Source organism: Myodes glareolus, chromosome 8 (genome assembly GCF_982192425.1).
Source record: "Myodes glareolus chromosome 8, mMyoGla1.1, whole genome shotgun sequence".
Classification (NCBI taxonomy): Eukaryota; Metazoa; Chordata; class Mammalia; order Rodentia; family Cricetidae; genus Myodes; species Myodes glareolus.
Genome location: NC_142033.1, coordinates 17,237,264 through 17,263,422, shown reverse-complemented (window position 1 = coordinate 17,263,422; position 26,159 = coordinate 17,237,264). Strand labels below are relative to the sequence as shown.

General features: G+C 40.8%; 1 long non-coding RNA gene across 1 annotated transcript; it reads right to left on the bottom strand.

Annotated features, from left to right (window-relative positions):
• Positions 1–18,774: 18,774 nt before the first annotated feature.
• On the bottom strand, positions 18,775–26,090 carry LOC146893784 (uncharacterized). The gene is made up of 3 exons (XR_015002662.2): positions 26,029–26,090; positions 19,888–20,006; positions 18,775–19,036 (listed from the first exon to the last, which is right to left on the bottom strand). It is a non-coding gene; the product is annotated as an uncharacterized LOC146893784 (long non-coding RNA).
• Positions 26,091–26,159: the final 69 nt, after the last annotated feature.

Genomic DNA, 26,159 nt, shown 5'->3' with positions numbered 1-26,159 from the left:
GTTGTCAACTTTAGAGTATTGGCAGCTATAATGGAAACAAATCTCTGAGCATTTCTCAGAGGGGGTTGCTACATGAGGGTAATTGAAATCAGATGTGCCCTAACAGTGGCCACCACCATTCCTCAGGCTGAAATGTAAGACTGAGTGAAAAGGAAAAGCAGAATCCATCGCTCTCTACCATCTGACTATGACCAGTGACCTCAGGCTCCTGCTATCACGCCTTCGTCATAAAGATTACACCCTCCAACTGAAAGCCAAGTAAACCCCTCCTTTGTCTGCTATTGGTCACAGCACCCAGAAAAGTAACTAAAAAAAATGCACCTCATATTCCTGTACACTAAAAATGTCTCCTTTATCATGAGAAGGCTATATAGATCTTTTCAAAACTATCTTATTTGTTTTCGTTTTCATGTGCAATGGTGCTTCACCAGCGTATGTGAAGGTGTCGGATTCCCTGGAACTGGAGATACAGACAGCTGTGAGCTGTCACATGGATGCTAGGAATTGAAGCATGGGTTCCATGTAAAAGCTGCCAGTGCTCTTAGCTGCTGAGCCATCTCTCCAGCCCCCAGATCCTAAATAATTATGAAAGAAGTGGACTTTTGATTCTAATATCAACTGGGAAGGAGTTGGCTCCAGTATCTGATAGTGAGGAACCACATCTTTCTCTGACTTATCAGAGTCCATTATAGATGATGAGAGACAGCTGCAGCTAAACGAACTAGACCCTATTATAACTGTGAACAGTTGCGACATTTACCAGGTACTCTGTGAGTGAGCACCTGTCCCATGCACGTCATTCTCATCTCAACAGTAAATATTGCAACAAAATAGATATTGTTTTTTCTAGTTTACAGATAAAATCTGGCTAGGAAAGATGTTAATTAATTTGCTTAAGGTCACGGAGCTAAAAGAAGGCACAAAACAGATTCAAAGCCATCACTCAGACTACAAAAATCATATTTTTAAATTTATATCAAGGTAGTATGTGTTGTCACAGTGCTCTATGGTAATCCATCATTTCAAGAAGGAAAATTTTATTTGGCCTCAGAGTCCTATTCCCATGTTTAAAGAATCCACTATACATTTTGGAGGGAAAATCCTGCCTCCTACTATTGTGATTAATAATGTAGGAATTACTTTCCTCAAATTCCGTTGAGTTACAGTGAACACTAGTATAATATACTTCGTTGAGATTTTTGATCAGCGATCGAGAGATAAAGGAGACGTGTAAAATTCTCTGTGGCATCGTTGCAGCTCCATCAAGATGTTGCCTTGAGCTCCAAATAGATAGATTATCAGACTAAGCCAGACCTGTCAACTGTGGGAATGTGTGCCAGCAGCCAGGGAACTCCCTGGAGAGGGGACGGGTTTCAGCAAAGCAGTGGACTGCACTTCTTCCTGGACCCCATACTCTTCTCCAAATCTGTTGGCAATGCTATTACTTTATTCATAGTCATTTAACAAATTATTTTTTCCTATCACAAAGCCAGGATGAATTTCTTATAAATAAACATTTGGCTGATTTGTCTGGAAGAAAAAAATGAATTACTAAATTTACTGCTTTGAATAATACTTTTTAATAAGAAAATACAAGTGATCTCTAATGGGGGTCTATATGGATTTAAACTTGAAGGATTTTTTTCCACATAAAATTAGCTCTACAGCTTGAGTAATATCATGCTAAATCATAAGTTTTAAAATATTTCAATCTTTATTGAACTACATATAAATATGTTTTGTATATGGGCATAAATGTGTCATAGTTTTGTAGTACCAAATCAGTAAAATGGCAAAGAATAAGAAGAGAAATTTTCAAAAAGAGAAAATATGGATCAATATTACACGTACGTTCAGCAACAAGAAAGAATTCACACATTATATAGAATTTCCATCCATTTGTGCAGCAAATACCACATGCTCTCTCAGAAAATAGTGCAAATCTGCATCAGCAGTGACTCCAATGTGCCATCAGCTCAGCGCTGTTCTAGAACCGTCCCTAGTCCTCTCAGTCGCCAGGCGTAGCTTCCCCTCTCATGCAGTTCTCTATTGTTTGAAAATGTGATAAAAAGAATATGTGGCCAGGAAAGAACTCAAAATGCAGAACATGAAAAACGAGCGCTGACAGACAATAACTCACAGCGAGAGTGAAGCGTATAGAGACAGTCAGGCAGGCTGGATCAAACTAATGAGTACGTGAGCAATGGGCAGGAAACGAAAACATCAGCTCCTTCCACATGTGAGTTAAAAATAAGTCATTTTCTATGGGAACTCTAGACACACATGCTTCTTTGACAAATGTTTATGACCTACTCGCTCAGACTTCAAAATTATTCAGAGGAAATTGCCCTGTGTGACGAAAATTCAAATTTTCCCCCAGTTTCACAAACCCCACAACTGATCCCAGTATTTCCTCTGCTGCAGTAATTTATATCACAAACAAAAGCACTCCTTGCTCACAAATTTTTACTTCTAAAGTGAAAATTTTATGTTTACGGGATGGTTCAGAGGCAAAGGAAGGGACCATTCTGTCCTCATGACTGGGGGACATCAAAGAGATACTCAGGCAGCTGTGATCGTAAGTGAGGGACCTTTAACTGCATGCCTTTGTTCTTTTATATTACATTTACTTCTTTACTTATTTGTGTGTGAGTGTGTGTGTATGTGTGAATGAGAGAGAAAGAGAAAGAGTGTGTGTGAGAGCATGTGTGTGGAGATCAATGAACAACATATATGAGTCATTTCTCTCCTCTACCATGTGGGTTCTGAGGATATCAAACCTGAATCACCGGGCTTGGCAGCTGATGTCTGTACCTTCCAAGTCACCTCCCTGGCCCTCGTCTTTAATGTGACTCAGATCCTTTGACTTTTCCATTCAGAAGACCAATAAGTCGGTTTTAATCTCTCCAAGGATTCATAATATTCTGGGCTCATCTTTAAAGGACAAAAGCAGAGTTGAAATGTATTGACTCTCTGGGACAATAATTTTAAAACAGTTTCAAAGACATTCAAAGACCATGTAGCCAATATCATATCATTCTCCGAATGGACTACCTTACCCCTTATTAATTTGCTAAGGTTGTTGCAAAAGAACAGTAGTTCCCTTATGCTGGTTAAACCTGTATGTAATCAGATAACTTTTGATCTGAAATTAATTACCTCTGCCTCCTCTAGAGGCGGAAAGAGATGGTGAGTGGGTTTAAGGAGAGGTGAGACCCTTGAAGCCAATGTGTAAATATATGACTGACATCTACTAGTCAGATCGATGCAATAGCCTTTCTATTGGTGTTCTTTACTCAGCCTTCTGGCTCATTGATGAGTCACTAATGGCTCTTGACCATTTTCTACAGCCATTTCTTCACTTTCCACTCTACGCCCTACCTAAGTCATTTAGAAGTTGTCTGTAAAGGACTTGATTCTTAACTTTCCTACATGATTCTCAAAATACAGTTGATATGAGCTAAAGTGTATTGGGTGCATGAATAATTTGTGCTCTTACATGCCTCTTCTGCTTCTATACATTGACATTTGCTAAGGTCTGAATGTTTCGTCCCCTTCAAAACTCATGTGTTGCATATTCAGGACTTTGTCCTCATGATGGATCAATGTCATGATACAAAGGGTTTGTGCATGTCTTCTCTCTTCTATTATAGGAGGATCAGTGCTTCCTGCCTGCAGAGGAGGCCACCTTCAAGGTGCCTTTGTGAAAGTGGAAAGCATAAGAATCCAAATGTCAACAGTTTGGTCCTAGCTTCAAAATTGTGGGAAGACAAATTGGTGCTCCTTACAAACTGCCCTGTCTGTGGTTCTAATAAGAGCACAGACAGCTAAGTGTTGTAAGAGGGCTACTTGTTTGTCCCTGACTTCTCAGCCCTGAAATAATCACACAGAAACTGTATTAATTAAATCACTGCTTGGCCCATTAACTCTAGCTTCTTATTGGCTAACTCTTCCATCTTAATTTAATCCATCTTCATTAATTTGTGCATCACAATGAGGTCATGGCCTACCAGCAAAGTTTCAGCACATCTGTCTCTGGTAGCTCCATGGCTTCTCTCTGACTCTGCCTCCTTTATCCCAACCTTCAGTTTTCCACACCTACCTCTGTTTCCTGTGCAGGCCCAAGACAGTTTATTAACCAATGGTATTTACAGTATACATAGGGAAGTCCCACATCACCTCCCCTTTTCTGTTTAAATAAAAAGGAAGATTTTAACTTTAACATAGTAAAATTACATAACAAAACAGCTATCAAGCAAGAATTACAGTTACAATATTTATATTTACTTTATCTTTCATTATAACTAAGAAAAATAATAACTATCAATTCTTCAACTCCATCAAAGACTCCAGAAGAATATAATATTACTTAAGTAAACAAAAGGTACATTGTAAGCAACTTCCAAACTCTATAATTGACAGGGGCATCTTGCTGCCTGGACAGTCACTCAAAGTTCTTCTGTACCATTGGGGAATCCATCTTCAGCCTACAGACCCATAGTATCCAGCAGACTTTTCCATGAAGCAGAAAATTTCAAACACAATTCTACCTAAATTGGCAGTTTTTCAGTCACTTTCTTCTGTGTCCTAAAGAATATCTGGCAGACTCATTCATAAAGCAGGAAACCCGAAGGATTGTCTTACTTTTAGGCAAGTTCAGCAGTCATTTCTCTGTGGGTCCTGCATGTCCGATTCATCAAACAGTCCAGGCAAGAGCAGTTTCTTGCCCAAATGTCTAACAAACTCCATAAGGAGCCTCTTTGATGCCCATCTTTCTCTTGAAGTAGATTGGTGCTGTCAGGAGCACACGTGTCTCACTGTCATAAAAAGTCTTAAACTCTTAAAACATTTTAAATGCCATATTCTGTAGTCTTTGAAAGGTTTGAAGAATACCTATCCATCTTTAATACATCTCCATACATCTAGAAAATCTAACTAACATGACTAAAAGCTTGACTATTATAGATGACTATTAACATATATTTCTTAATTTTTACATTACATTTTTAAATGAGCTGCACAAACACAATACCTTAATCAAGAGGGAAAATATACAGATATCAAAATTGACCTTAAATTTGTATCAATAAACCAAGATCCATACCAATGCAAATCTCTATAACATATCTCCCTTTAAACATAAACAAACATTTATAAACAGTATTTGGAAATATGGGCATAGTTCTTCTCTAAACTGCTTCCTACTGTTTATTTGACAAAGTAATTTGGGGGGCGGTGTTCATGGCAACCTTTCAGGGGGTCTTAGTGTATCAAACCACATTAGTCTGGAACTAATTCACAGGTTCTAATCCTCTGTGGAAATTAAAGAAGAACCTCTTTTCCAAAGCAACATATCCTTAGACCCATATTTTTAATTTAAGATATCTTTAAAATATATATGTTGGTTACATAGCTCCTTCACAGTCAAAAAATACAAATAAAACATAATATACATAATCCAGACTCTCTGTGTATATTTCTTCTTTATGTGGCTTATTTTTATTTACTCCTTTTAATCTATGACTGTCTGTACTCTGTCTCTTTAAAGACTTCATTTTATTTTTTTAACAATTTAGTTCTTTTTATAACTATATACTCTTTTTTTCTCTCCCAAGCCTATATACATTTATCTAACACTTTGAGTGATTTAGAGGTCTATATCTGTCTGAATATGTCCTATTATGTATCTGAAATTCTTTACTGTCCAGGACTGCTTTTTAAAATGCTAAGTACTTCTTAAAAACTTAAACTGTGGCATTACTAGGGTATATACAGCTCTGCCTGCTTGCTCCACACAGTCCAACATGGTGGAAAAGGTCCGTTCACCACCTCTGCAAGCCATGCACATTGCCCCAGTTCCAAGTATGCAACACGTCTATGTTGATCCACTAAGCAGTTGTAGAACTCTGATCACAACCCAATTTAAATGCTCCATGGCCAGACCCTGTCAGAATTCATAATGGCAGTATGGCCCAGGAAGCTTCAGTTTTAAAATGGTGCAGCCTTTTTTCTGCTACCACCGAATCAAAAAAACCTCTCTTAAAGGAGCCATGCCTCTGCTTGCTTCTAGAAAACAGAGCCCACCCAAGAAAATGCCGTTACCAAGCCATGCTTAAATCTGTTCTTTTGTGTCTAGGATTCCTTTTTAAGCTTTCTCAGGTTTTACGTGGATTTAGTCAGCCACATTGGCGCCAATTTGCTAAGGCAGGAATTGAAAATCCCCACTCCATTCTTTATATTCTGTAGTCCCCAGGACTGCTTGGGTAGAAGCCTCTGATTCCCACCTTTGTCCACAGACTTCAGGACATGTGTTAATCCCCACCAACACCACACTTTGTGGTGCCATGTGAACTGTCCATCAGAAAAATCGCATTTTAGTGGGATGTTTAATTACATTTATTTAAAGTCCCCAGCCCTGCTGCTAAAATCCTACGCAGGGCAGGAAGCTTTCACATAAGTATAGTTTTGATCTGCCACTCAGACCTGCTGAATCAGAGTGTCTTGAGACGATAAATGCTAAAATGCAAGAAACCACTGTTTTAAGAAGCTGCTTTGTTCATCTTGCGTTTCAAATGCCTAGCACCAAGTAAACAATAAACAAATGCTTCCTGAAAGGAGCTTAATTTCTAAACTTTTAAGCCAATAAGACCACCATTGACCTTCTGGAAAGCTTCCCCAGCTAAGTTCTGTCTTAGTAACTTTTCGATTGCTGTGATAAACACTGTGTGTGACCAAAGCAACCTACAGAAGGAAGGACTTATTTAGGGTTCCCGAGTGACAAGAGTCTGTCACTGTTACAGTGGAGAAGTTTGACAACAGGCAGGCATGGGGGCTGAGCATGCTGAGAGCTCTTATATTAAACTGCAACCAGAAAGCTGAGCATAAATTCAAAATGGTGTGCATCTAGAAGTTCTCGAAGTCCACTTCCAATGCCACTCTTTCTCCAACAAGGTCACATCACCTAAGCCTCCCTAAACAGCATCACCAACTAGGGACCAATCATTCAAATGCACAAGACTATGTGGGGCATTTCTCGTTCAAAGCATTTCTCGTTCAAAGTTTCTCAAATGTTTAAAAAAAAAAAAGAAAAAGACTAACTGAAACTAAAAGGTAGATATTAAAACTAGACTCATTTATTTTGCAATGAAAATAGTAATTTAAATGTATTTTTTTAAAATAATCTTTATAAGAATGTTTACAGAGTACGTCCAAGAAACATGGAGTCTCTGCCAGAGTTAGTAGAACTTTGTTTTCTTTTCAAAACATTCATCTCAAAACCATAAATTTATCTGAGAGTCACTAAGATACTGGCTGAAAACATCCCTCACTGAGACTCAGGAGGGTACTGTTGCAATTGTGGCTTTCTCTTTAATACAAGGAACTGTGTGCCTCAGCTATAGATAGACCTTGAACATCTTGAGAATACATGTGATTCTCTGACTTTTTATCTCCCAACAGCATCGCTTCTATCAAAAATAGCAGTATTAAATGAAGGGAATTAATTAATCCTCCTCAGGCTGAGTCATCACTGCCAAGTTTTTTGACTATGCCTCTCAAAGGAGCTTAAAGGAATTGGAAGCAATCAAAGCATTGTCTGGAGCAGGGAATGCAGGCAATCCAAGCCCTGGAACTATATGAAGTAAGTAACGGTAGACGGGAACCTGGTGTTTGGTCATTGTTTCTGGAATTTTGTTTGATTACAATTTACACACACACACCACATACAGAGAGAGAGAGAAAGAGAGAGAGAGAGACAGAGACAGAGAGAGAGAGAATACACATAGAGAGAACATCCTGAACAATTCTTAACTGATAACATTCTAATAGTGTAAATCCATATTTTGATAGATCTCTTTGTAAAAAGAGAAAACTGGGGAAGAAGGGAAAGACGCCTCATAGTCATGACTTATAAAGTCACCCAAACTATCTCTTTTTGGTAAGAACTCCCCTTTCTTCCATTAGAGTTAAAGAAAACTCACAAGTGTCTGCAGTTGCAATACAGTATCTGAACGACAAGGGTAGCGCAGAGTCTCTGTGTTATCTTCCTCTGTCTTTCTTATCCATCAACTAAAGAGTATTGTTATGCAAATTTTCAGAAACATAGAAAGCAAACAAGAGTTTTGAAAAGGGAAGAGATGATGCCTCACAAATTTTGTCTAAAGCACCTGAAGACTAAAAAATAAAGCACTAGTCAATGCTTCCAGAGGAAGAAGCCTCCAGAAGTTTCTGCACTGCCTACTGTGTACCTTCCACAGATAAATAAAAATGCAAAGGTTTCTGCCTACCTATCTGAATTTCTAAATTGCCAAATGTGAACAACAGTATCCATAGCAGGAGCGTAACAGAAAGCCCCACGTACTTGACAGATGTTTATAATCAAACAACCAAAGTTGAGTCTGTAAGGCAAATGTAGAAATTCCCAACAGAAGTAAGCTACAGCTCTTGTAAAGGAATGGAAACAAAAGGAAGGGGCGAGATGCCAAGTGCAGGAGCCAAGTGGTGAGAGGTAGTCCCATGCCTCAAGTACCCAAAGGAAGCCGGGGCAATGAAGGGAAGGGTAGCACTGATAAAGTGAACTGCAATGTCCAATGGCGGGCTCTCTCTTCAATCCAAGCAAATGAGAAGATTAGACCCCAGGATTTCGTCCTCTACCTCCCCAACAAGCCTGCTACAAACCTAACCAGTCCCATTCCCCAGTGAACTCCACAGTCAGAATGAGTGGAGGTCAGATCAGAAAACAGATCCAAGAGCAAGTAGACAAATGACCAGCTCACTTAGCATCTGTTTGCAATCCTCTTTAAGACATTAAAATGCAATAGAGCTGTAACTGTTTCGCTTATCAAGTAAAAGAGTAAAAGTTTCTACAAATAAACTATCCCTACCTAACTTGCAAACAAAAACCATTCCAAAACTTTCTTAGAGTGTAGTCCTGGAAAAGCATGCGGGAGCAGGTCTTTACTTTACACAACCTCATAAGGGCACAGCAGAGGAATTATGTCTCTCTGGGAAGAAGGTCTTGAGTCACCTGACAGCACAGAAGAACGCATTCCCTACCATAGCAGAAGGCACAGACTTTAGAGAGTTCACATGGGAACACGTGCAATCAAAGGAGTTAAAGGTAGATTAAAGGATTAAAGGATTAAAGGTAGAGAGGACTGGGTCTAAGGAGTATCATCTTTGTTGTTGTTGCTGTTGTTGAGCTATGTTTTTCTCCACTCCCCTCCCTTCTTCTCCCCTCCCCTTCTACCCTCTCCCATGGTCCCCATTCTCCCAATGTAGAAGTACCATCTTTTAAAGAAAATATAATAATTATGATGAAATGGAAGAAGGAGGTGGTCAGGAGTCCTACTCACAGCTGAGGAGCTACTGACAGTAGCTGGGAGGGCAAGACTTGGGTTTCCTTCAGGAATGAGTCCCAGGAGGGTCTGATCATGTTCCAGTAGATGGCCCTACATCCATGCACATATAGTCAGTACTTTCTGGAGTCCAAGGGTTTGAAAGAGACAGAAAGCATGTGAAATTGGGAGGGAACAGTAGCAGTAGAAATGGGGGAGCGATTGGAAGGGAGAGAATGGTGATGGGATTGATCAAAACACATTATACGTGTGAGATGCTCAAGTTATAAAGGCGGTATTGGATTGAAACATTCTAAATATTAAGTTGTGGTGGTTTGAATAAGAATGGCCCCTATTGGCTCATATATTTAAATGCTTAGACACCTGAGAATGATACTATTTTGCGATGGATTAAAAGCGTGGCTTTGTTGGTTAGGTATGGCCTTGTTGTAGGAAGTGTGTCACTGGGGTTGGATTTTGAGGTTTCACGTACCTACACCTGGCCCAATCTCTCCTGTGGCCTATGAATCAGGATGTAACTCTTGGCCGTTGCTCCAGCACATGGGTGTCACCATGCTCTCAGATGGCAATAATGGGCTAATCCTCTGAAAGTGTCAGCAAGTCCCCAATGAAGCGCTTCCATTTTATGAGTTCCCTTGGTCATGGTGTCACTTCACAGCAGTGCAATGATCAAGACATAAGTCAAAAACTAATTAATCATCTAACAGAAATCACCCATGATGGTCATACCTATTTCTTATATAAATCTTAACATTTCCATTCAACCTACAGTGTATGCCTCCTCTGTTCGCTAAAAACACACATCCAGGGATATGACCCTGCAAGGGTAAGTCAACATTAGATATGGTTATTATTTTATGTCTATGTTAAACTCACTAGAAACCCCATTGCACTGTGTTTTGTCTTCAACAAAGTCCTACCAAGTGAGGCCGTGAGGTTAATGAAAACATTGGGTCATAAAGAACCTGGGTACCTGCTCAAGATCCCACAGCTAACAGACTGTGTAAGCATATTTCCAATCTGGTCAAGTCCATGCTTGACCAAAAGAACAAAACCAATATTGAAGATTTAGGAATTAGTCATGGCAATGACTCAGAGCTGAGTGAAATACATTTGGTAAGGGCAGGTAGAAAGCATTACAGGGGCAGACTCAGAGTGAGCTCCCCGACCAGCCTGATCCACAGAAAGTTCAAGAGCTAATTCCAGGAGTTAGCCTCGCCTCTGCTCCAGGACTATATTGGGTTTTAGGAACGCAAAGATAAAGATATGCACCTGCCTAGCAAGAATATAGAGGCCAGTAAAGCACTCAGAGTGGATAACACTGACAAACTATGCATCTACATGATGTGTAAATAACAAAAGTGCGCCAGTCATAAAAAAATAAATCATTTTACAATAAAGATTAAAACTAAGGATGATAATGCATTACAGATCTTTTATTCATCAGTTCTAACAAAATTTCCAAGAATTACAATTCTTATTTGTAAAATGTCTCCTTGATAAGCAATGTTTTTGTTTCTCTGTTACCCAACAGTGAACATTCCATTGCGAAAATGAGGCAGTTTTAGCATTGGATGGAGTTTGAGAGGTCATCCTCATTCTCCTGTACCCTTCTTCCATCTTTATCCTAACATACCAGACAGATGAGATAGACAAAGAACAGGATTTCACAATTTCATTTGGGAGCCCATTCCAACAGCCCATTGGGTCAGCCAGTTTTCTCTTCCATGTTATCTTGAGGGTCAATATTTTGTTCTTTCTAGAGAATAAAAAAATCTAGGCACTTGAATATAAAAATACTTTTTTGAACATTTTGAACTATGGAGATTGAAATTTCCCTAGCATCTGCAAGATTTTGCTTTAAACCTTCACCCTGAGATAACCCACCTCCTTGCTCCTGTCTCCATGACTATCGCCTGCAAAACTCAACCTGCAAAGTTTCCGTTGACGAGCATGAAAAACAAATGACTGTCACCTGCAACATTGGGGCTTGTATTACGCATGTTCACATGAAGCATCCTACCTAGTGCCTTACAAGAGTGAGATTTTTATGTGTATATTGTTTGGGCAATCTCTTCTTATTCTATATCCTCCCCCTGTAGAAAAGTATTCATCTTTTCTTTTTACGAATAAAGTTACTAGAATGCTTTAGATAAATTTTTTGGAGGCGATAAAATTAATTTTATTGTCCATCATTATGTTTTACAAAATCTACAAAAATAGACTTGTACAGGAGAAAAATATACAAATGAATAGCAAATGGAAGCATTAACAGACATAATTTAAACCTGATTTTTTTCCTCCCATGATATTAAGATGACAGCCATTTCAAAGCATGATTCTGATGTCAAGGTAGCTTTTGTTCACTGGCCAAAGCTTGCCATTCAAATTAAGGCCCTTGGTCTCTGACAGTTCTACTGGCCCTGACAAACTTTTGAGGTCCTCGAGAAAGGTGCTGTATTCTTGGTGCTCTAGGGCTGTACTGAGCTCCACCAACTCATCCGCAAAAGTGTTGTCAACCCCTCGGTCTGCGAGGAAATCCATCAGGCGGTAATACAAGGCCCAGTCCAAAGAATCTGTGTTGAGTGTGTGGTTAGTATCCCTCCATTCAGAGTCACCAGTGGCCTGAAAGTTAACTTGTACTGGCTTTAGATAATTTTTTTTTACCCCTAAAACAAAAAGCCAAAGAGATTTGAAATTCACTTTCTTTTCCTTTCTTTCTTCTTCTTTTTTTTTCTGAGATAAGATTTCTCTGTGTAACAGCCCTGGCTATCCTGGAACTCACTCTGTAGATCAGACTGGCCTTGAACTCACAGACATCCATCTGTTTCTGCCTCCTGAGTGCTGGGATTAAAGACACCACTGCCCAGCTGAGGTTCACTTTCAAAACCATAAACAGTAACACATGCGGTAAAGTAAAACACTGAACCTTATCTATTACCAAACTTAGGAAAATCTTCCCTACGTTTATTTTCTCAGATGAGTCTAGCTAATACTCCTTCTCCTTCCTCATGAAAGGCCAATCTGCCTTTGTGATGTTGGAAGCCTAAACAAATCCAACATCCTTTAATTGGAGTTTCACTAGCATTCTACACAGTACGTATCAGAATTTCTTCTTTGGTGGTTCATACAATGCTTCAAGTATATATTAAGATTTTTAAGTTTTCCAAATTAGGCCTTTTCTGGCAAAGAGTAATTTCAATTTAATTAACTTGAACATAAGAGTGGCTTTGCAAATTAGGTTTCTGGTGCATATGTTCTATAAATTGTGAACTAAGTGAGCAACTTAAAAATTTTTCAGGAAAAATATGTAAAGTAATGCAAAAAGATAGAATTGTGTTTCAGAAATGCTACATTGATGACAGTGCATACAAATTATTATTCTAATTCCCTGCTTTTTACTATATTGAATTAAATAAGGATGCTCTAGGTTAAAATACAGCACATCTTACTGATAACTGTTGCTTCTGTCTTGATAACCCCTTTGAATTTGTAGGTTAGTTTTCTTTTTGGGGTAACACGATGCCTAACAACAGCAGCTCAAGAGAGAAAAGGTTGTTCTGGTTCACAGTTCAGGGGTACAGTCCATCATGGCAGAAAAGTTGGGGGTGCGCAGAAGTTGAGGCACTGAGTCAAATAGCATCCCAGTTAGGAAGGAGAGAATGCTGAGACTTCCATCACCCGTGAAGATGATGCCACGCCCATTAAAGGTGTGTCTTCCCTTCTCAGTTTAACCTGTCTGTAAACATCCTAATGAACACCTGATAGGCATATGTCCACAGTAAATTTCCATGACAATGGAAATTAGCCATCATAGTCTGAGTCCCTAAAACTGGAAGTAATGAATTCTAATGTCTAGGTAGCAGGTCCTTGCAAATCAAGAGATTTCCTGTCCTTGAATTTCAAATAAAATTAAACAACATTATAAATAAGCTCTAAGATATTTAAGAACTGTTTGGAGAGGCTGGGGCTATAGCTCAGTTGGTAGAGTGCTTGCCTAACATTCTCAAAGTGCTGTGTTTGGTCCCTAGGACCACAGAAGTCAGGTGTAATGGGCATGTCTGCCATCCTAGCACTCGATGGTGGGCCAGAAAGATCAAGGCCATCTAGAGATGCATGAGTCTCTATCTCGAAGAAGAAGAAGAAGAAGAAGAAGAAGAAGAAGAAGAAGAAGAAGAAGAAGAAGAAGAAGAAGAAGAAGAAGAAGAAGAAGAAGAAGAATAAGAAGTGCTTTTGTTCATGTTAAAATGTGGTATGTACTGGTGCCTAGTGCAGAGAGACAAAATCTTAACCTAAGACACATTTATGAACTTGCAGTTCTTTGGGAACCAAGTCTGACTTAGCTAGGTCTTCCAGCTGAGGGTATCTCAAGAGGCTCAAGGGCACCAATTACCTAGAAGTTTAACCAAGACAGAATCCCAGATAGAATCCTGTTGTCAGCATTTAGTTCCTTTCAGGATGCTGGACTAGCTATTGAGCCAGAGTCTGTTTTCAGCACTGGCCCTGTAAGGTGCTCCCCAATGCTGGTTCTGTCAGAACAGACAAGCAAGAAATTGGAAGTGCCAAAGAAAGCTTACAGTGCTTTATCTCCTCACCTCAATAGGGTCCTATTATTATTGTCATAGTTTACTCAGAAGCAAGTCACTAGATCTGTCTATATCCAAGAGGAAGGGAATACTTTAGAATGAATGACAGGAGGCAGAGGGTCACCTGCCTATCTCAAAAGTTGTGTATCAGCCTGGTAATGACACACACTGAGAACACAGCTCTCCAAAGACTGTGGGTTGTGAGTTCAAGACTAACCTGGGCTATATCATTCTAGGACAGCATGTGCTATGTAGCATGACTGTCTCAAACATACTCTTTTTTTTATTGAATTTAAGGCTTGCTCCACAAGCTAGAACTCATACCTGGTACCATTATTGGGGCTAAGAACCTGTGGCTAGATAGGTCATAGGCTCTAAGGGAAAACCTTCTAGTATTTTGTTAAAAGGACATAACATTAAAATAATTTCTAGGGACTTATTGGTGTACCCACAGACTGGCATACCTCTCAGTCTTCATCACTGCAACATCTTGCAGCAGGTGACGGCTAGCACAGAGACCCACAGCTGGTTAAGGTACAGAGAGTAAGAGCCTGTGGAGTGTTCAGCCCTAAATGGAGCATCCACATCACACACCCTCCACACAAGGTCCAGGGAGCATCACAGAAGAGGGGGCAGAAAGACTGTATGAGCCAGAGGTAGAGGATGACAACCAGGAAACAATGCATTCCAAACACAACAAGGCAGGCTCACTTACGAACTCACAGCAGTTACGACAGCATTCACAAAACCTAAGCCAGTACAAGCTAGACAAAACCCCAGTATAGAGAGGCGACTCTGGGAAAGAAAGAGTCAGTTTTCTTTAAGGGTGTGACCTCTGTCTGAAAGGTTAACCACATTCTCTTGCAGGCCCCACTCTCAAGAGTATTCAGGGAACACAAATTGAACTTGAGTTTTAAAAATAGAGAGAGAGAACTTGAGGGAGTAGGGAAGTGGGGGTGAATCTGGGGGGACTTGGTGGGGGGTGAATATAAGCCAAGCACATTATGTGAAATTCTGAAGAGTTAATAGAAATATTATTTAAAAGGAGAAATTCAAACAATATAAGATAGTTACCTATAATAAAAGCTGTTGCTTTACAAAAAGCAAAGAAATAAAAGTTACACAGTCTTTCCATAAATGTTTAAAAATAAGTCTCCACATATAAAATAAGTCACAGACATTTGAAACGCATTAACTAAGTTTGATATGGGATTTCAACAATAGAAGATGGTACTGTGACCCCTGAAAGTAAAGCTCTCAGGCCCTCTCATGCCTCTCTTTCCGGGGTTCAAGTGGAATGTTATCACAAAGAGCAACAAAAGGACCCAGGCATAGTGGCCCAGCCTTTAATTCCATCACCCAGGAAGCAGTGTGATCTCTGTGAGTTCAAGGCCAGTGTAGTCTACATAGTAAGTTCTAGAACAGCCAGAGTTGTATAGTGAGTTCAAGGCCAGTGTAGTCTACATAGTAAGTTCTAGAACAGCCAGAGTTGTATAGTGAGTTCAAGGCCAGTGTAGTCTACATAGTAAGTTCTAGAACAGCCAGAGTTGTATAGTGAAACTCTGTCTTAAAAGAGAGAGAGAGAGAGGGAGAGAGAGAGAGAGAGAGAGAGAGAGAAGAAAATGGAAAAAAAAGGACACAAAATGGCAACAATGTTGTTAACTTTTGTTTACATTTTTTATTCTCTGTGAGTGTTTGTACCTGAACAAGCTACAGAATGTGCGTGGGGAGGTGTCTATTATCTCCTTCTACCGTATTAGTCTAGATGACAAAGTTAAGGTCATCAGTTTTAGCAGAGAGAGCTAATGTATGCTGTGAATGTTTTATTGTCATTGGTTAATAAATAAACTGCTTTCAGCCAGTGGCTTAACAGAGTAAAGCCAGGCTGAAAGAGATAGAAATAGAGAGTAGGCAGAGTCAGGCAAAAGCCATGTAGCGGCCCACAGGAGACAGATGCATTCATAGGAGTCCACCAGAACCTTGATGGTAAGCAACAGACATGTGGCGATACACAGATTAATAGAAATGGTTGATTTAAGATATCTGATTTAGCCAGAAATACGCTTAAGCTATTGGCCAAACAGTATTGCAAATAATACAGATTTCTGTGTGATTATTTTGGGAGTCTGGGGGAGGTGGGCGAGAAATGAACAAGTGGCCTCCAACAACAGAGAGCCTTTACCTAGTAAGCTATCTGGCTACGCCACAATATAAAACTGTTTCTAACCGAACTGAAACTGGAAATTTATACATATATAGATATGCAACTGAGCTTAAGATTAGTTTTTTTTTCCTTTTTATTTTTTTAGTCTTTTTGAGACAGGGTTTCTCTGTGTATCTTAAACTGTCCTGAAATTCATTCTGTAGACCAGGCTGGCCTTGAACTCACAGAGATCTGCCTGCCTCTGCCTCCCGAGTGCTGGAATTATAGGTGTGTACCACCACAGCCCAGTCAAGTTTAGAATTTTGCCTTATAATAATTCCTAATTGAAAACCTTAACATCTCCAACGTTTGACCACATAGGAAGACAGCTATAGACATAAAAGTATCAAGAATCCAGATACATAAGCCTAAATTTATGCATGCCTAAATCCAGAAGGCAAAGGAGATCTTGAACCTGACAAATCATTTGAAAAGAGCACAAAAAGACAAAGCCTAGATCTAAGCCAAGATGTGACTCGGGTGGGAAAGGGCCTGCCTAGAATGCACAAAGGCTCCGGTTTGAGTCCCAGAACAACATTCTCTGTGCACGGTAGCTCACACCCGTAATCCCATAATGTGGGAGGTGGAGACAGGAGGGACAGAAGCTCAAGATCACCCTCATCTAACTGTTCAGGGCTAGCCTAGGACCTTGAGACTGTGTCAAAGAGAACGAAAAGAAAAGGCCAAATGTAAACTAGAGCTGGAGGCAACGTTGCAAACGTGGCGATCCAGCTGCTTTCCGACTCTACCGGAAGTCAAGCTGGAATTGCCACCTTGGAGATGCAGACTTCCTTCCGCCATTCTCAGCTCCATTATGAAAACACAGCCTCTCACTGCTCCATATTGGTCATTCAGCAAATTCACAGGAGCTTAAAGCTAGAGAGCAAGAAAGAACCGCTGAAGCCCTCAGTCCCCGAGGGCCCTGCGCGAACATCTAACACATACTGTCTTACTCATTTTCCCCAGAGCTCGGTCTACCTGCTCACTGATCAAGGGAAGCATTACTAAGATAAAATTTTCAAAACTCATTCAAAATAAATTTATTTTGCTTTAAGGACTCAGAAGCTTATAAAATCAGATGGTAAAAGCAAGTTAATGATATACTGTTCTAACACCCTTAAGAATGGGCAGTGTGGGATAGAGAGATGGCTCAGGATCCCTGGCTTCTTGTCCAGAGGGCCTGGACTGGATTTCCAGCCCCCACATGGCAGCTTAAACACATATGTAATTCCAATTTCAGGGAATCTGACACCCTCTTCTGGCCTCCACAGGTACCAGGTCCAAATATGGCATATATACATACATGAAGGCAAAGCATCCATGTACATAAATAAAAACATTTCAGATATCTAGATAAGAGACTAACATTCCACAACTCACGCAGAGATGGTGCAGGGTGGCCTCACCCACCCAAGAGGCCCTCGCCTTCACTCACCCTGGCATGGGAACCGATGCTGTCATTTAACAGGTATTTCTTAAGAGGCTTCCTTGTACTAGGTGTGTGGATTCAACAGAGACCAAAATTAATTTCTGCCCTGGAGCTTATGTTCTGCTTAGGAGAAACATAGGGTAAACAAATAAATCAAGGACCTATCAGGAAGTGGTAAGTATGGTGACTTTCAATAAATAATACATCTTGGCAGTTGTTCCAAGAGAATTGGAAAATAAGGCAATAGGGTAAGATTAATGTACATCAAAATATTACCTGTATGACCAAAAAGGATTAAGTTGGAGAACGTGGCCGACGAATACCTAAGCCCATAACTTCACATTCCCACATTGGGTAGACTTTCCTCACCCAGTCATGGACAGGCCTAGACAAGAGAGGGCATCCCCTATTGGAGAAGTGCCTGCTTACGGTGTCCAGAACCAAGAGAGGATGAGTACTCAGAAAGCAGCTGGGTTCTAAGGGAGAAACAGGAGGATGGATGTCCAAACATGCACAGCTTATTCTTCCCAACGTTTTAAGCCCAATAAGTCGTATCCCTTCTTTGGATATCCTAAGAATAAGTAATTGCAGAGTCACCATTAGTTGTACTAACGAAAGAGGGCGTTAGCATCTTAAATGCTTTCCTCCTACTTTCTCCAGCATCCCCATAGCTTTGCACCTTTTCGTCCACTGTGTAGTTATAAGTTTACGTTGAATCATAGTGCCTATTTGTACCCTTGAAGTGCCAATGAGCAGTATAGAATGACAGCCCTCTTAGTCCCCACCTCTATAGTTACCTCAATACTAGCTACCATTTGGGGATACATTTTTGGACTGACAATAAGAAATGCAGCATCTGTTCTCAGGGAAACCCTACAAAATAGGCTGGAACAGTACAGTAACTGAGATAGTTAATCTTGACTGCACCTTGATTGGATTAATAAACCTGGGAGATTAATGCACAGCTTTAGGTATATCTGGGGGGCTTCACGACTAGTGGATAGTGAAGGCTATGCCATAGTGAATGGTGTAGTTCACTGACCAATTCAAAATTAGAATATACTGCAGTGAGGAGCTCCAGAAGATGTTGTACGTGGGTCACTCAGGGCATATCCACGCCCCACCGCTCCACTCTGCCCCTAACTGCTCTTCCCTGTAATGCCCTCCCTGCCCTGGTGGACTGAAACGTGGGGCTACATGAACATTTTTTGTCTTTATTTCTTTACATGTGTTATTTATGTATCTGTTTGTGTACACGTGTATGTGTGCATATTCACACACATCTACACACTTCAGTCAATGAGCCGAGGTGAGAGGACAACTTGTAGCAGTCAGTTCTCTTCTAGCGTGTGGTTCTCGGGGATCAAACTCTGGTCTGCAGGCAGGCTTGATGACAGGTTTCCTGATCAGCTGAGCCCCTTGCAGTCAAATATCTTCCTTTTCAAGGGTTTATGGTGACATTCTGTGACATATGAGAAGAGAAAGCTAAACAACACAGGAACCAAACTGACTCCAAAATCCCTTTGCAGCAAGGCTAGCCACTCCTCATTCTGTTCTCATGCCTAATTTTAATAATTGGCATTGTCCAACATGGGATATTAGGAATCCTTTAGCAAGTACACAGTTTAGGACAGTAATTATATGCCAAAATAGGCATGACTCACAACTAAGATATAAACTATATTCTGATATATAATTTTAGAGAAAGATAAGCATTCAAATCTTACATCTCTGATTTAGTGCCTAGAAGTATTTGAATTCAAATACTTGAATCAAGTACTCTTATCTGGAAACATCTATTGATGATACAATAATCATCTATCAGGGGCAAGTATGGCATGACCTAAGGTGTGAAGCATCCTTTCCCAACTGCCATAATTACAATAATTATGTAATTAATTAAGTAAGTCCTATGAACCAGCTATATGCTGTCACACAATAAATTCCAAGCCAGGCCACCTGCTCTTGAGAAACGCATGTCAACTCTAGGGATGTGTATGTGGTCCTTTCCTTAATTGATCAGTATCTATCTATCTAATCTATCTCTCTAGCATCTACATAACATCTATCTTTATCTATCTATCATCTAGGTGTCTATTACACACCTCCCCCACTGCTCTCTCCCCTCCCTTCTCTGTTCCCCCACTATGGTGTGAGCAGCCCTGCCTAGCTACACACTCTTTGCCTTGCTGCCCAGCCTGCAGCCCAGCACTGGAACCCCCTGAACTCTGACAATTCTTGAGCCCAAACTAATCATTTTCTCCCTTTAACTTATTTCTTTGACGTATTTTGTTACAGTGATGAGGAACTAACACGACTGTACCACCAACTTCCAGTTGCTTCTCAGAGCATCCAGCATTGGACTTTCAAGGGCACTCACACTCCTTTTCCATCGATTTCTCAAGAGGCAGACTACACGGAGCCTTGGAGACCTATCATTGTTGATGTGGGCAAAGCAAGGAGACCAGAATAAAAGGCAAAAATAAGTTATCGAATAAACTGGTGATTGAAACAAATTTACATAGTAGAGACGGCACTAAACCCAGAATGTGTTCCTTTGTTGAGAGAAGCAGACATTCAGAAGAAAAGAAATGCCAGCCAGGCCAAAAACACTCAGTATATTCTTGGCAAATTTACCAAGAAAGTAACTGCTTAACACCCCTGGGGTGAAGGAACCAACGGTTTTACCATAATTTCCCTCCCATGGAAGGAAACACCTGTTACAGTCAGTGAGCGTCACAGGCAACAGGAAGTGAAGCAGAGAAATAGTATGTAGGTAAAGAATGTGGAATGAGCTGCTTCTTGGTTCCGAGACCCAAGGGAGCAAGCCTTGTGGAATCTGCCTGAGGAAAGGGTGTTCTAAGCAGGAAGACTAGCAGCATCACGGGTCCTGAGGGAAAGGATAGCTTGGTGTGACGGAGCCACTGTTCTAAATGGGGGCAGCAGGATATTTAGAGGCCTTAGTGATTGTCACATCTCAGGAACCCACTGAAAGGAGAAAAATCTGACAAAGTACAGGGTCAGCCCTCCAAGATAAGGCACATGCCAGTAGTACCCAGCATGAAAACCCTGTATTAGAAACGCAGAGAAGTCAGTGAGGAAACGGGGCTAGTCAGTGGATGAGAGGCCAAAGGTGGGTACAAAGGAGGAAGTTGGCACTATGACCATCTAAGACCTTGCAGAACATGCATAGAATGTGAATACCCCTCTGAAGTAGTTGTGAAACCATGGATGGGTTCGCGATGAGGTAAAATAACCAGATCACATTTCCTTGTGTGAACGGATATGCTGTCGAGTGTGTGTCTGTGTGTGTGTGTGTGTGTGTGTGTGTGTGTGTGTGTGTGTTCTCCTCAATGACTTTTTGCCTCATTGTTTGAGACAGGATTTGTTGCAGGGAGCGGGCCATTTGTTCTTCCTGGCTGCCTGGCTAGCTTACACCCTAAATAATCACACAGAAACCATATTTGTTAAAACACTGCTTGGCCCATTAGCTCTAGCTTCTTATTGGCTAACTCTTATATTAATTTAACCCATTTCTATTAATCTGTATATCGCCAGATTACTGGGTAAAATTCCCAGTGTCTGTCTCTGGTGGCTCCATGGCATCTCTCTGACTCTGTTTTCTTCCTCCCAGAATTCAGTTCCATCTTCCCCGCCAACCTAAGTTCTGTCCTATCAACAGGCCAAGGCAGTTTCTTTATTCATTAATGTTAATCACAGCACACAGAGGGGATTCCCACATTAAGGGTCTCTCACTGGCCCTAACAGAGCTCAACAGTTGGCAAAACTGACTTGCCAACAATCTCCAGGATCCTCCTGTGTCTGCCTCTCCGGCACTGGGATTATAGGTTCATGAAACCATACCTGGACTTTCACATAGTGCTGGAGATCTGAACACAGCTCCTCATGATCGTGGCAAACACTTGATCCACTGAGCCATCTCCCTAACACCTCTTTTCCATTTCTAACTGTGTCTATTTAGGCATTTTCTACATTTTCTCAGCCAGTTGGTCCACTTTGTGCTTTATCAAAAACAACTCCTTTCATCTCCCCTGCAACTCACATTTCTTCATTCTACCAGCTGCAGATTTGTTTTCTCTTCTTTCCTAGATCTCTGTTCACTTGCTGTCTTTGTCTTTTTCGTGATAGTGCCATGTTCTCTTCTTAAGTTCTGATAAGTTAAGTAAAATGACTAATATATTTCAACAAACTGTCCATGAAATTATAGTCGCCATGTATTTTATCAGTTATACACACTATTTTGAACATTCATATAAATACGAGAGTCAGTCTCCAAAGAACATCAAAACGTGATGGTTATTTGTACTCAGTTTCTACTTCTATTGTTGTTGAGAGGGTTTATAGGGGGCATGGCTTGGCATATATCACTGACTTAAAGATACACATTTTAATATTTTATGGCTCTAAAAATCAAAATGCCTTTTGTTATTGAGAAAATAGTTGCTGCCCTTTGGTTTGACTGTGATTTTAAAGTAGGTTAAAAAAAATCAGGGTATTATAATCTGATTCATCTTAAATTAATGATTTGGGTTAATAATTTCTTAAGACTCTATGTTAGTGAGTTTTGAAAATGTAACTTAGCTTTCGTTTCTCATATTACTAACTTTAATTGGAACAAAGTCTTTAACCTACTCCCATTTCATTAGACATGCAACCATCACCCCCTGCTGGATAAACTTCTCACCACTATGGCTTGATTGTGAATACATAGTGCAAGAGGCATTGCTATCAGCCCCTTTAGTTCACCTTCATTCCTTCATTGCTTTAGCATCCCGGAAGCCACGTTGTATGTGCACTGGACCACATTACAATTTCTCTATTAAACAGTGTGAGGAAACTACTTGCTGCCCTGACCTCAATTAACAGAACTACGATGTCTAATCTTTAATAAAATTAGTAGGCCATCTGTCGCGGTTGTACAGCCCAGCACCCCATTTCTATCTAGAGTTAAGTACTGGCCATCTCACTCCCAGATTCTGAGCTACCCTAACCCCACATGCCACCCATTAGCAAATACTATATTTGTCTTCCAGATGTCTCTAGAACATCATCTAGCTTTGGACCATGATTTTCTTTTGCTGTATCTCTCCCTATTCCTCTCCTTTACCCTGATTCTCTACAGTTAAAGTTCAACCAGAGTGTTTCCATGTGTCCCGTGAATGAGTCACCAGATTGCTCTTAACATAACATTTTAAAGCTCAATTATAAAAGCAAAAATGTCATTGTAATACTTACAATGGTTTATGACCTATGTATCAGGAATCACAACTGGAAGGATGTAGAGCCAGTGTTTGAATTATAGGGCTTCAAATCCCAAAAGTGGATGAGAGAGAAGACTTGTTCCCTGAATAAAGGTTTCATAGTGTAGGAAGGAGATAAAGGTAGAGAATACAAAGAAAAACAGAGTGATTAGCTTGAGACCTAACACTTTATTATTGTTGTTGTTTTTAATCTTTAAGACAATTTTATTTGGCTGGTCAGTGGTGGCACACGCCTTTCACCCCAGAGATGTGGGATTTCCCTCTGTGTGCTGTGATTACCATTAATAAATAAATAAACTGTTTTGAACCTGTAGTAGGGGAGAACTTAGCTAGGCAGGGAAAGCTAAAATGAATGCTGGGTGGAAGAAGGTGGAGTCAGAGAGAAGCCATGGAGCCACCACCAGAGACAGATGCTAAGAACTTAACCTGGTAAACCACAGTCATGTGGCAATACACAGATTAATAAAAATTGGTTAAATTAATATGTAAGAGTTAGCCAATAATAATAATTAGCCATAGAGCTAATGGGCCAAGCAGTAAATTAATTGATACAGTTTTGTGTGATTATTTTGGGGGACTAAGGAGTTGAGAACGAAACAAGTTGCCTTCTCCAACACCCCAGCACTGAGGAGGCAGAAGAAGGCGGATCTCCATGGAGTCCAGCCTGGTCTACAAGAGTTAGTTCTAGGACAGGCTCCAATGCTACACAGAGAAACACTGTCTTGGGAAAAAAATTTAACAAAGACAAAAAAAAATCTTATTTTATATCCCAGTCCCAGTTTCCTCTACCTCCTGTTCTCCCACACACCCCCCACCTTCTCCCCATCACCCCCTACCCACTCCTCAGAGAGGATGAAGCCTCCCATGGGGAGTCAGCAAAGTCTGTCACACCACTTGAAACAGGACCAAGACTCTCACCCCACCCCCACCCTTATCGAGGCTAAGCAAGGTATTCTTCCATAGGAAAAGAGCTCTAAGTAGCTAGTTCATACACTAGGGATAAGTATTGGTTTCACTACCAGTGGCTCCACAAACTGCCCAAGCCACAAATCTGTCATCCACATTCAGAGGGCCTAATTCGGTCCTATGCAGGTTCCCCAGCTGTCAGTCCTGAGTCAGTGAGCTCCCACTAGCTCAGGTCAGCTGTTTCTGTGGGCTCACCATCATGGTGTTGGCTCTTTGCTCATAATATTGCTCCTCCCTCTCTATGACTAGACTCCAGGAGCTTGGCCCAGTGCTTAGCTATGGATCTCTGCATCTCCGTCCATCAGTTACTTGATGAAAAGTCTATGATGACAATTAAGGTAGTATCAATCTGCTTACATGGAAGGGCAGTCAATGTGCCCTCTCCACTATTGCTTAGATTCCTAGTGATGTAACCCAGACGCAGAAAGACAAACATGGTATGTACTCACTCATAAGTGGATATTAGACATAAAGCAAAGGATAACCAGCCTACAGTCCACAACCCCAGAGAAAACAGAAAACAAGGAGAACCTAAGAGAGACATACGTGGATCCCCCCACCCCGAGAAGGAAACGTAGACAAGATTTCCTTAGTAAATTGGCATTGTGTGGGAAGCGGGGAGGCTGGTAGGGGAGTGGGGAGGAGAGAAGAGAATCAGGGAGGAGAACACTAGGGATCAGGAAGATCAAGTTGTGTGAAGGACAAAGAGGGAGAGCAAGGAAAGAGATACCTTGAAAGAGGAAGTCATTATGGAGTTAGGAAGAAACCAGGCAGTGGAGAAATTCCCAGGAATCCACGAGACCCAACATTCTTATCTCTAACATGCCTGCCTCAGACTCTCAGTAGATGCCAACCTCCCAACTGTGGACAGTGCCTAGACTCGGGACTACCAGGACCATGGGTTGATTGCATCTACTGTCCCCAGAACTAAGAAAGTCCCTAGAAAATAATACTGATTTTTAGTAAGTATTAATGAGTTCATTCTAAGATCTTGAAGGATCTCTTAACCTATCTTTCGTATTTGAGTCAAGACATAATATTCAGAATAACACCAGAAAGACTCCAGACACTGTTACCAAGAACCTTTCTTTGAGTAGAGGTGCAGAAAAATGTTTAAACTTCAAACATTACCTAGGAAGGGTGACAAACAGAAGAATAAACCACCACTGATCCTAAAATACAAGTTTCAATTTATCAGTAGAGTCAATTTCAGAGAAAAGGACATAGGGGAAGTAACAAAAGTTGATGCCAATTCTGGTTCATCCCAACCATTGGCTTCACTGTTTCTCGAGTCACAGAATTCTCAGTATGTCTAAAAGCAAGGCGGTTTGGTGGTGCCCACCTTTAATCCCAGTAATCCGGAGGCAGGGGCAGGCAGATCTCTGTGAGTCTGATGCCAGCCTGGTATACATAGTGAGTTCCACGACAACCAGGCTACATAGTGGGGCCCTGTCTCAAAAGATATGCAAGCAAGTAAAAAAGGAAGGAAGGAAGGAAGGAAGGAAGGAAGGAAGGAAGGAAGGAAAAAAGGAAGAAAGGAAGAAAGAAAGAAAGAAAGAAAGAAAGAAAGAAAGAAAGAAAGAAAGAAGAAAATCAAACAAAAAGAAAAAATGGAAAAGGGGTAGTATTTAAAAGCAAGGTACTAGTTCTACAAAAGAGCAATTCAGCAAGCCTTCTGCTTCCTATAAGTTTAATGTCACCCCATTACACTGCAATCTTCAGCATAAAATAGCCCACCTGACCTTCCTCTCAGCAGCCGCCGAAAAAGCCCTCAGGCTGTGTGTTCCCACGGGCAGCAGGCACCTTATAACTGCCAATTTGCGGGGGGGGGGGGGAATAATCATCTCCCACACTCCTGGATTTCCTTTCCTTGTCCTTTCAGAGAAAGGTGGCATATTGGTGTATCAGTGGGAGCCCACCAGCCTGTAAGTCAAGGGGCATTGGGAGCTGCATGCTATGCAGAACTTGTGCCCAGGCATCTCATTTTACTGCTAAGAATACATACACTTCTAGTTCGTCCTGAGAAGTCCGCAGCTCTCAAGCAGACAGTGTCTCTCACAAGTGAGTCTAGGGCATTATTACCACCAGTTGATTCAATAAAGTTCTGCTATCTAACCCCAAGACTTTCACATAAATAACACCTTATAAGAAAGCCTGTAAGGGAGAAGTGCTGGGTCCTTGTAAGGGGTATTTGGCAAAAACTTACATTTGTGGTGAAACTGGGAACGAAACAGGAATACTCTGGCTTTTGGCTGTGCAGAATATAGGAAATCAATCCCAGAATCCCCAGCAATTACAAGCATACCTGAGCTGGGTGGAAGAGCCCTGGCATGTACA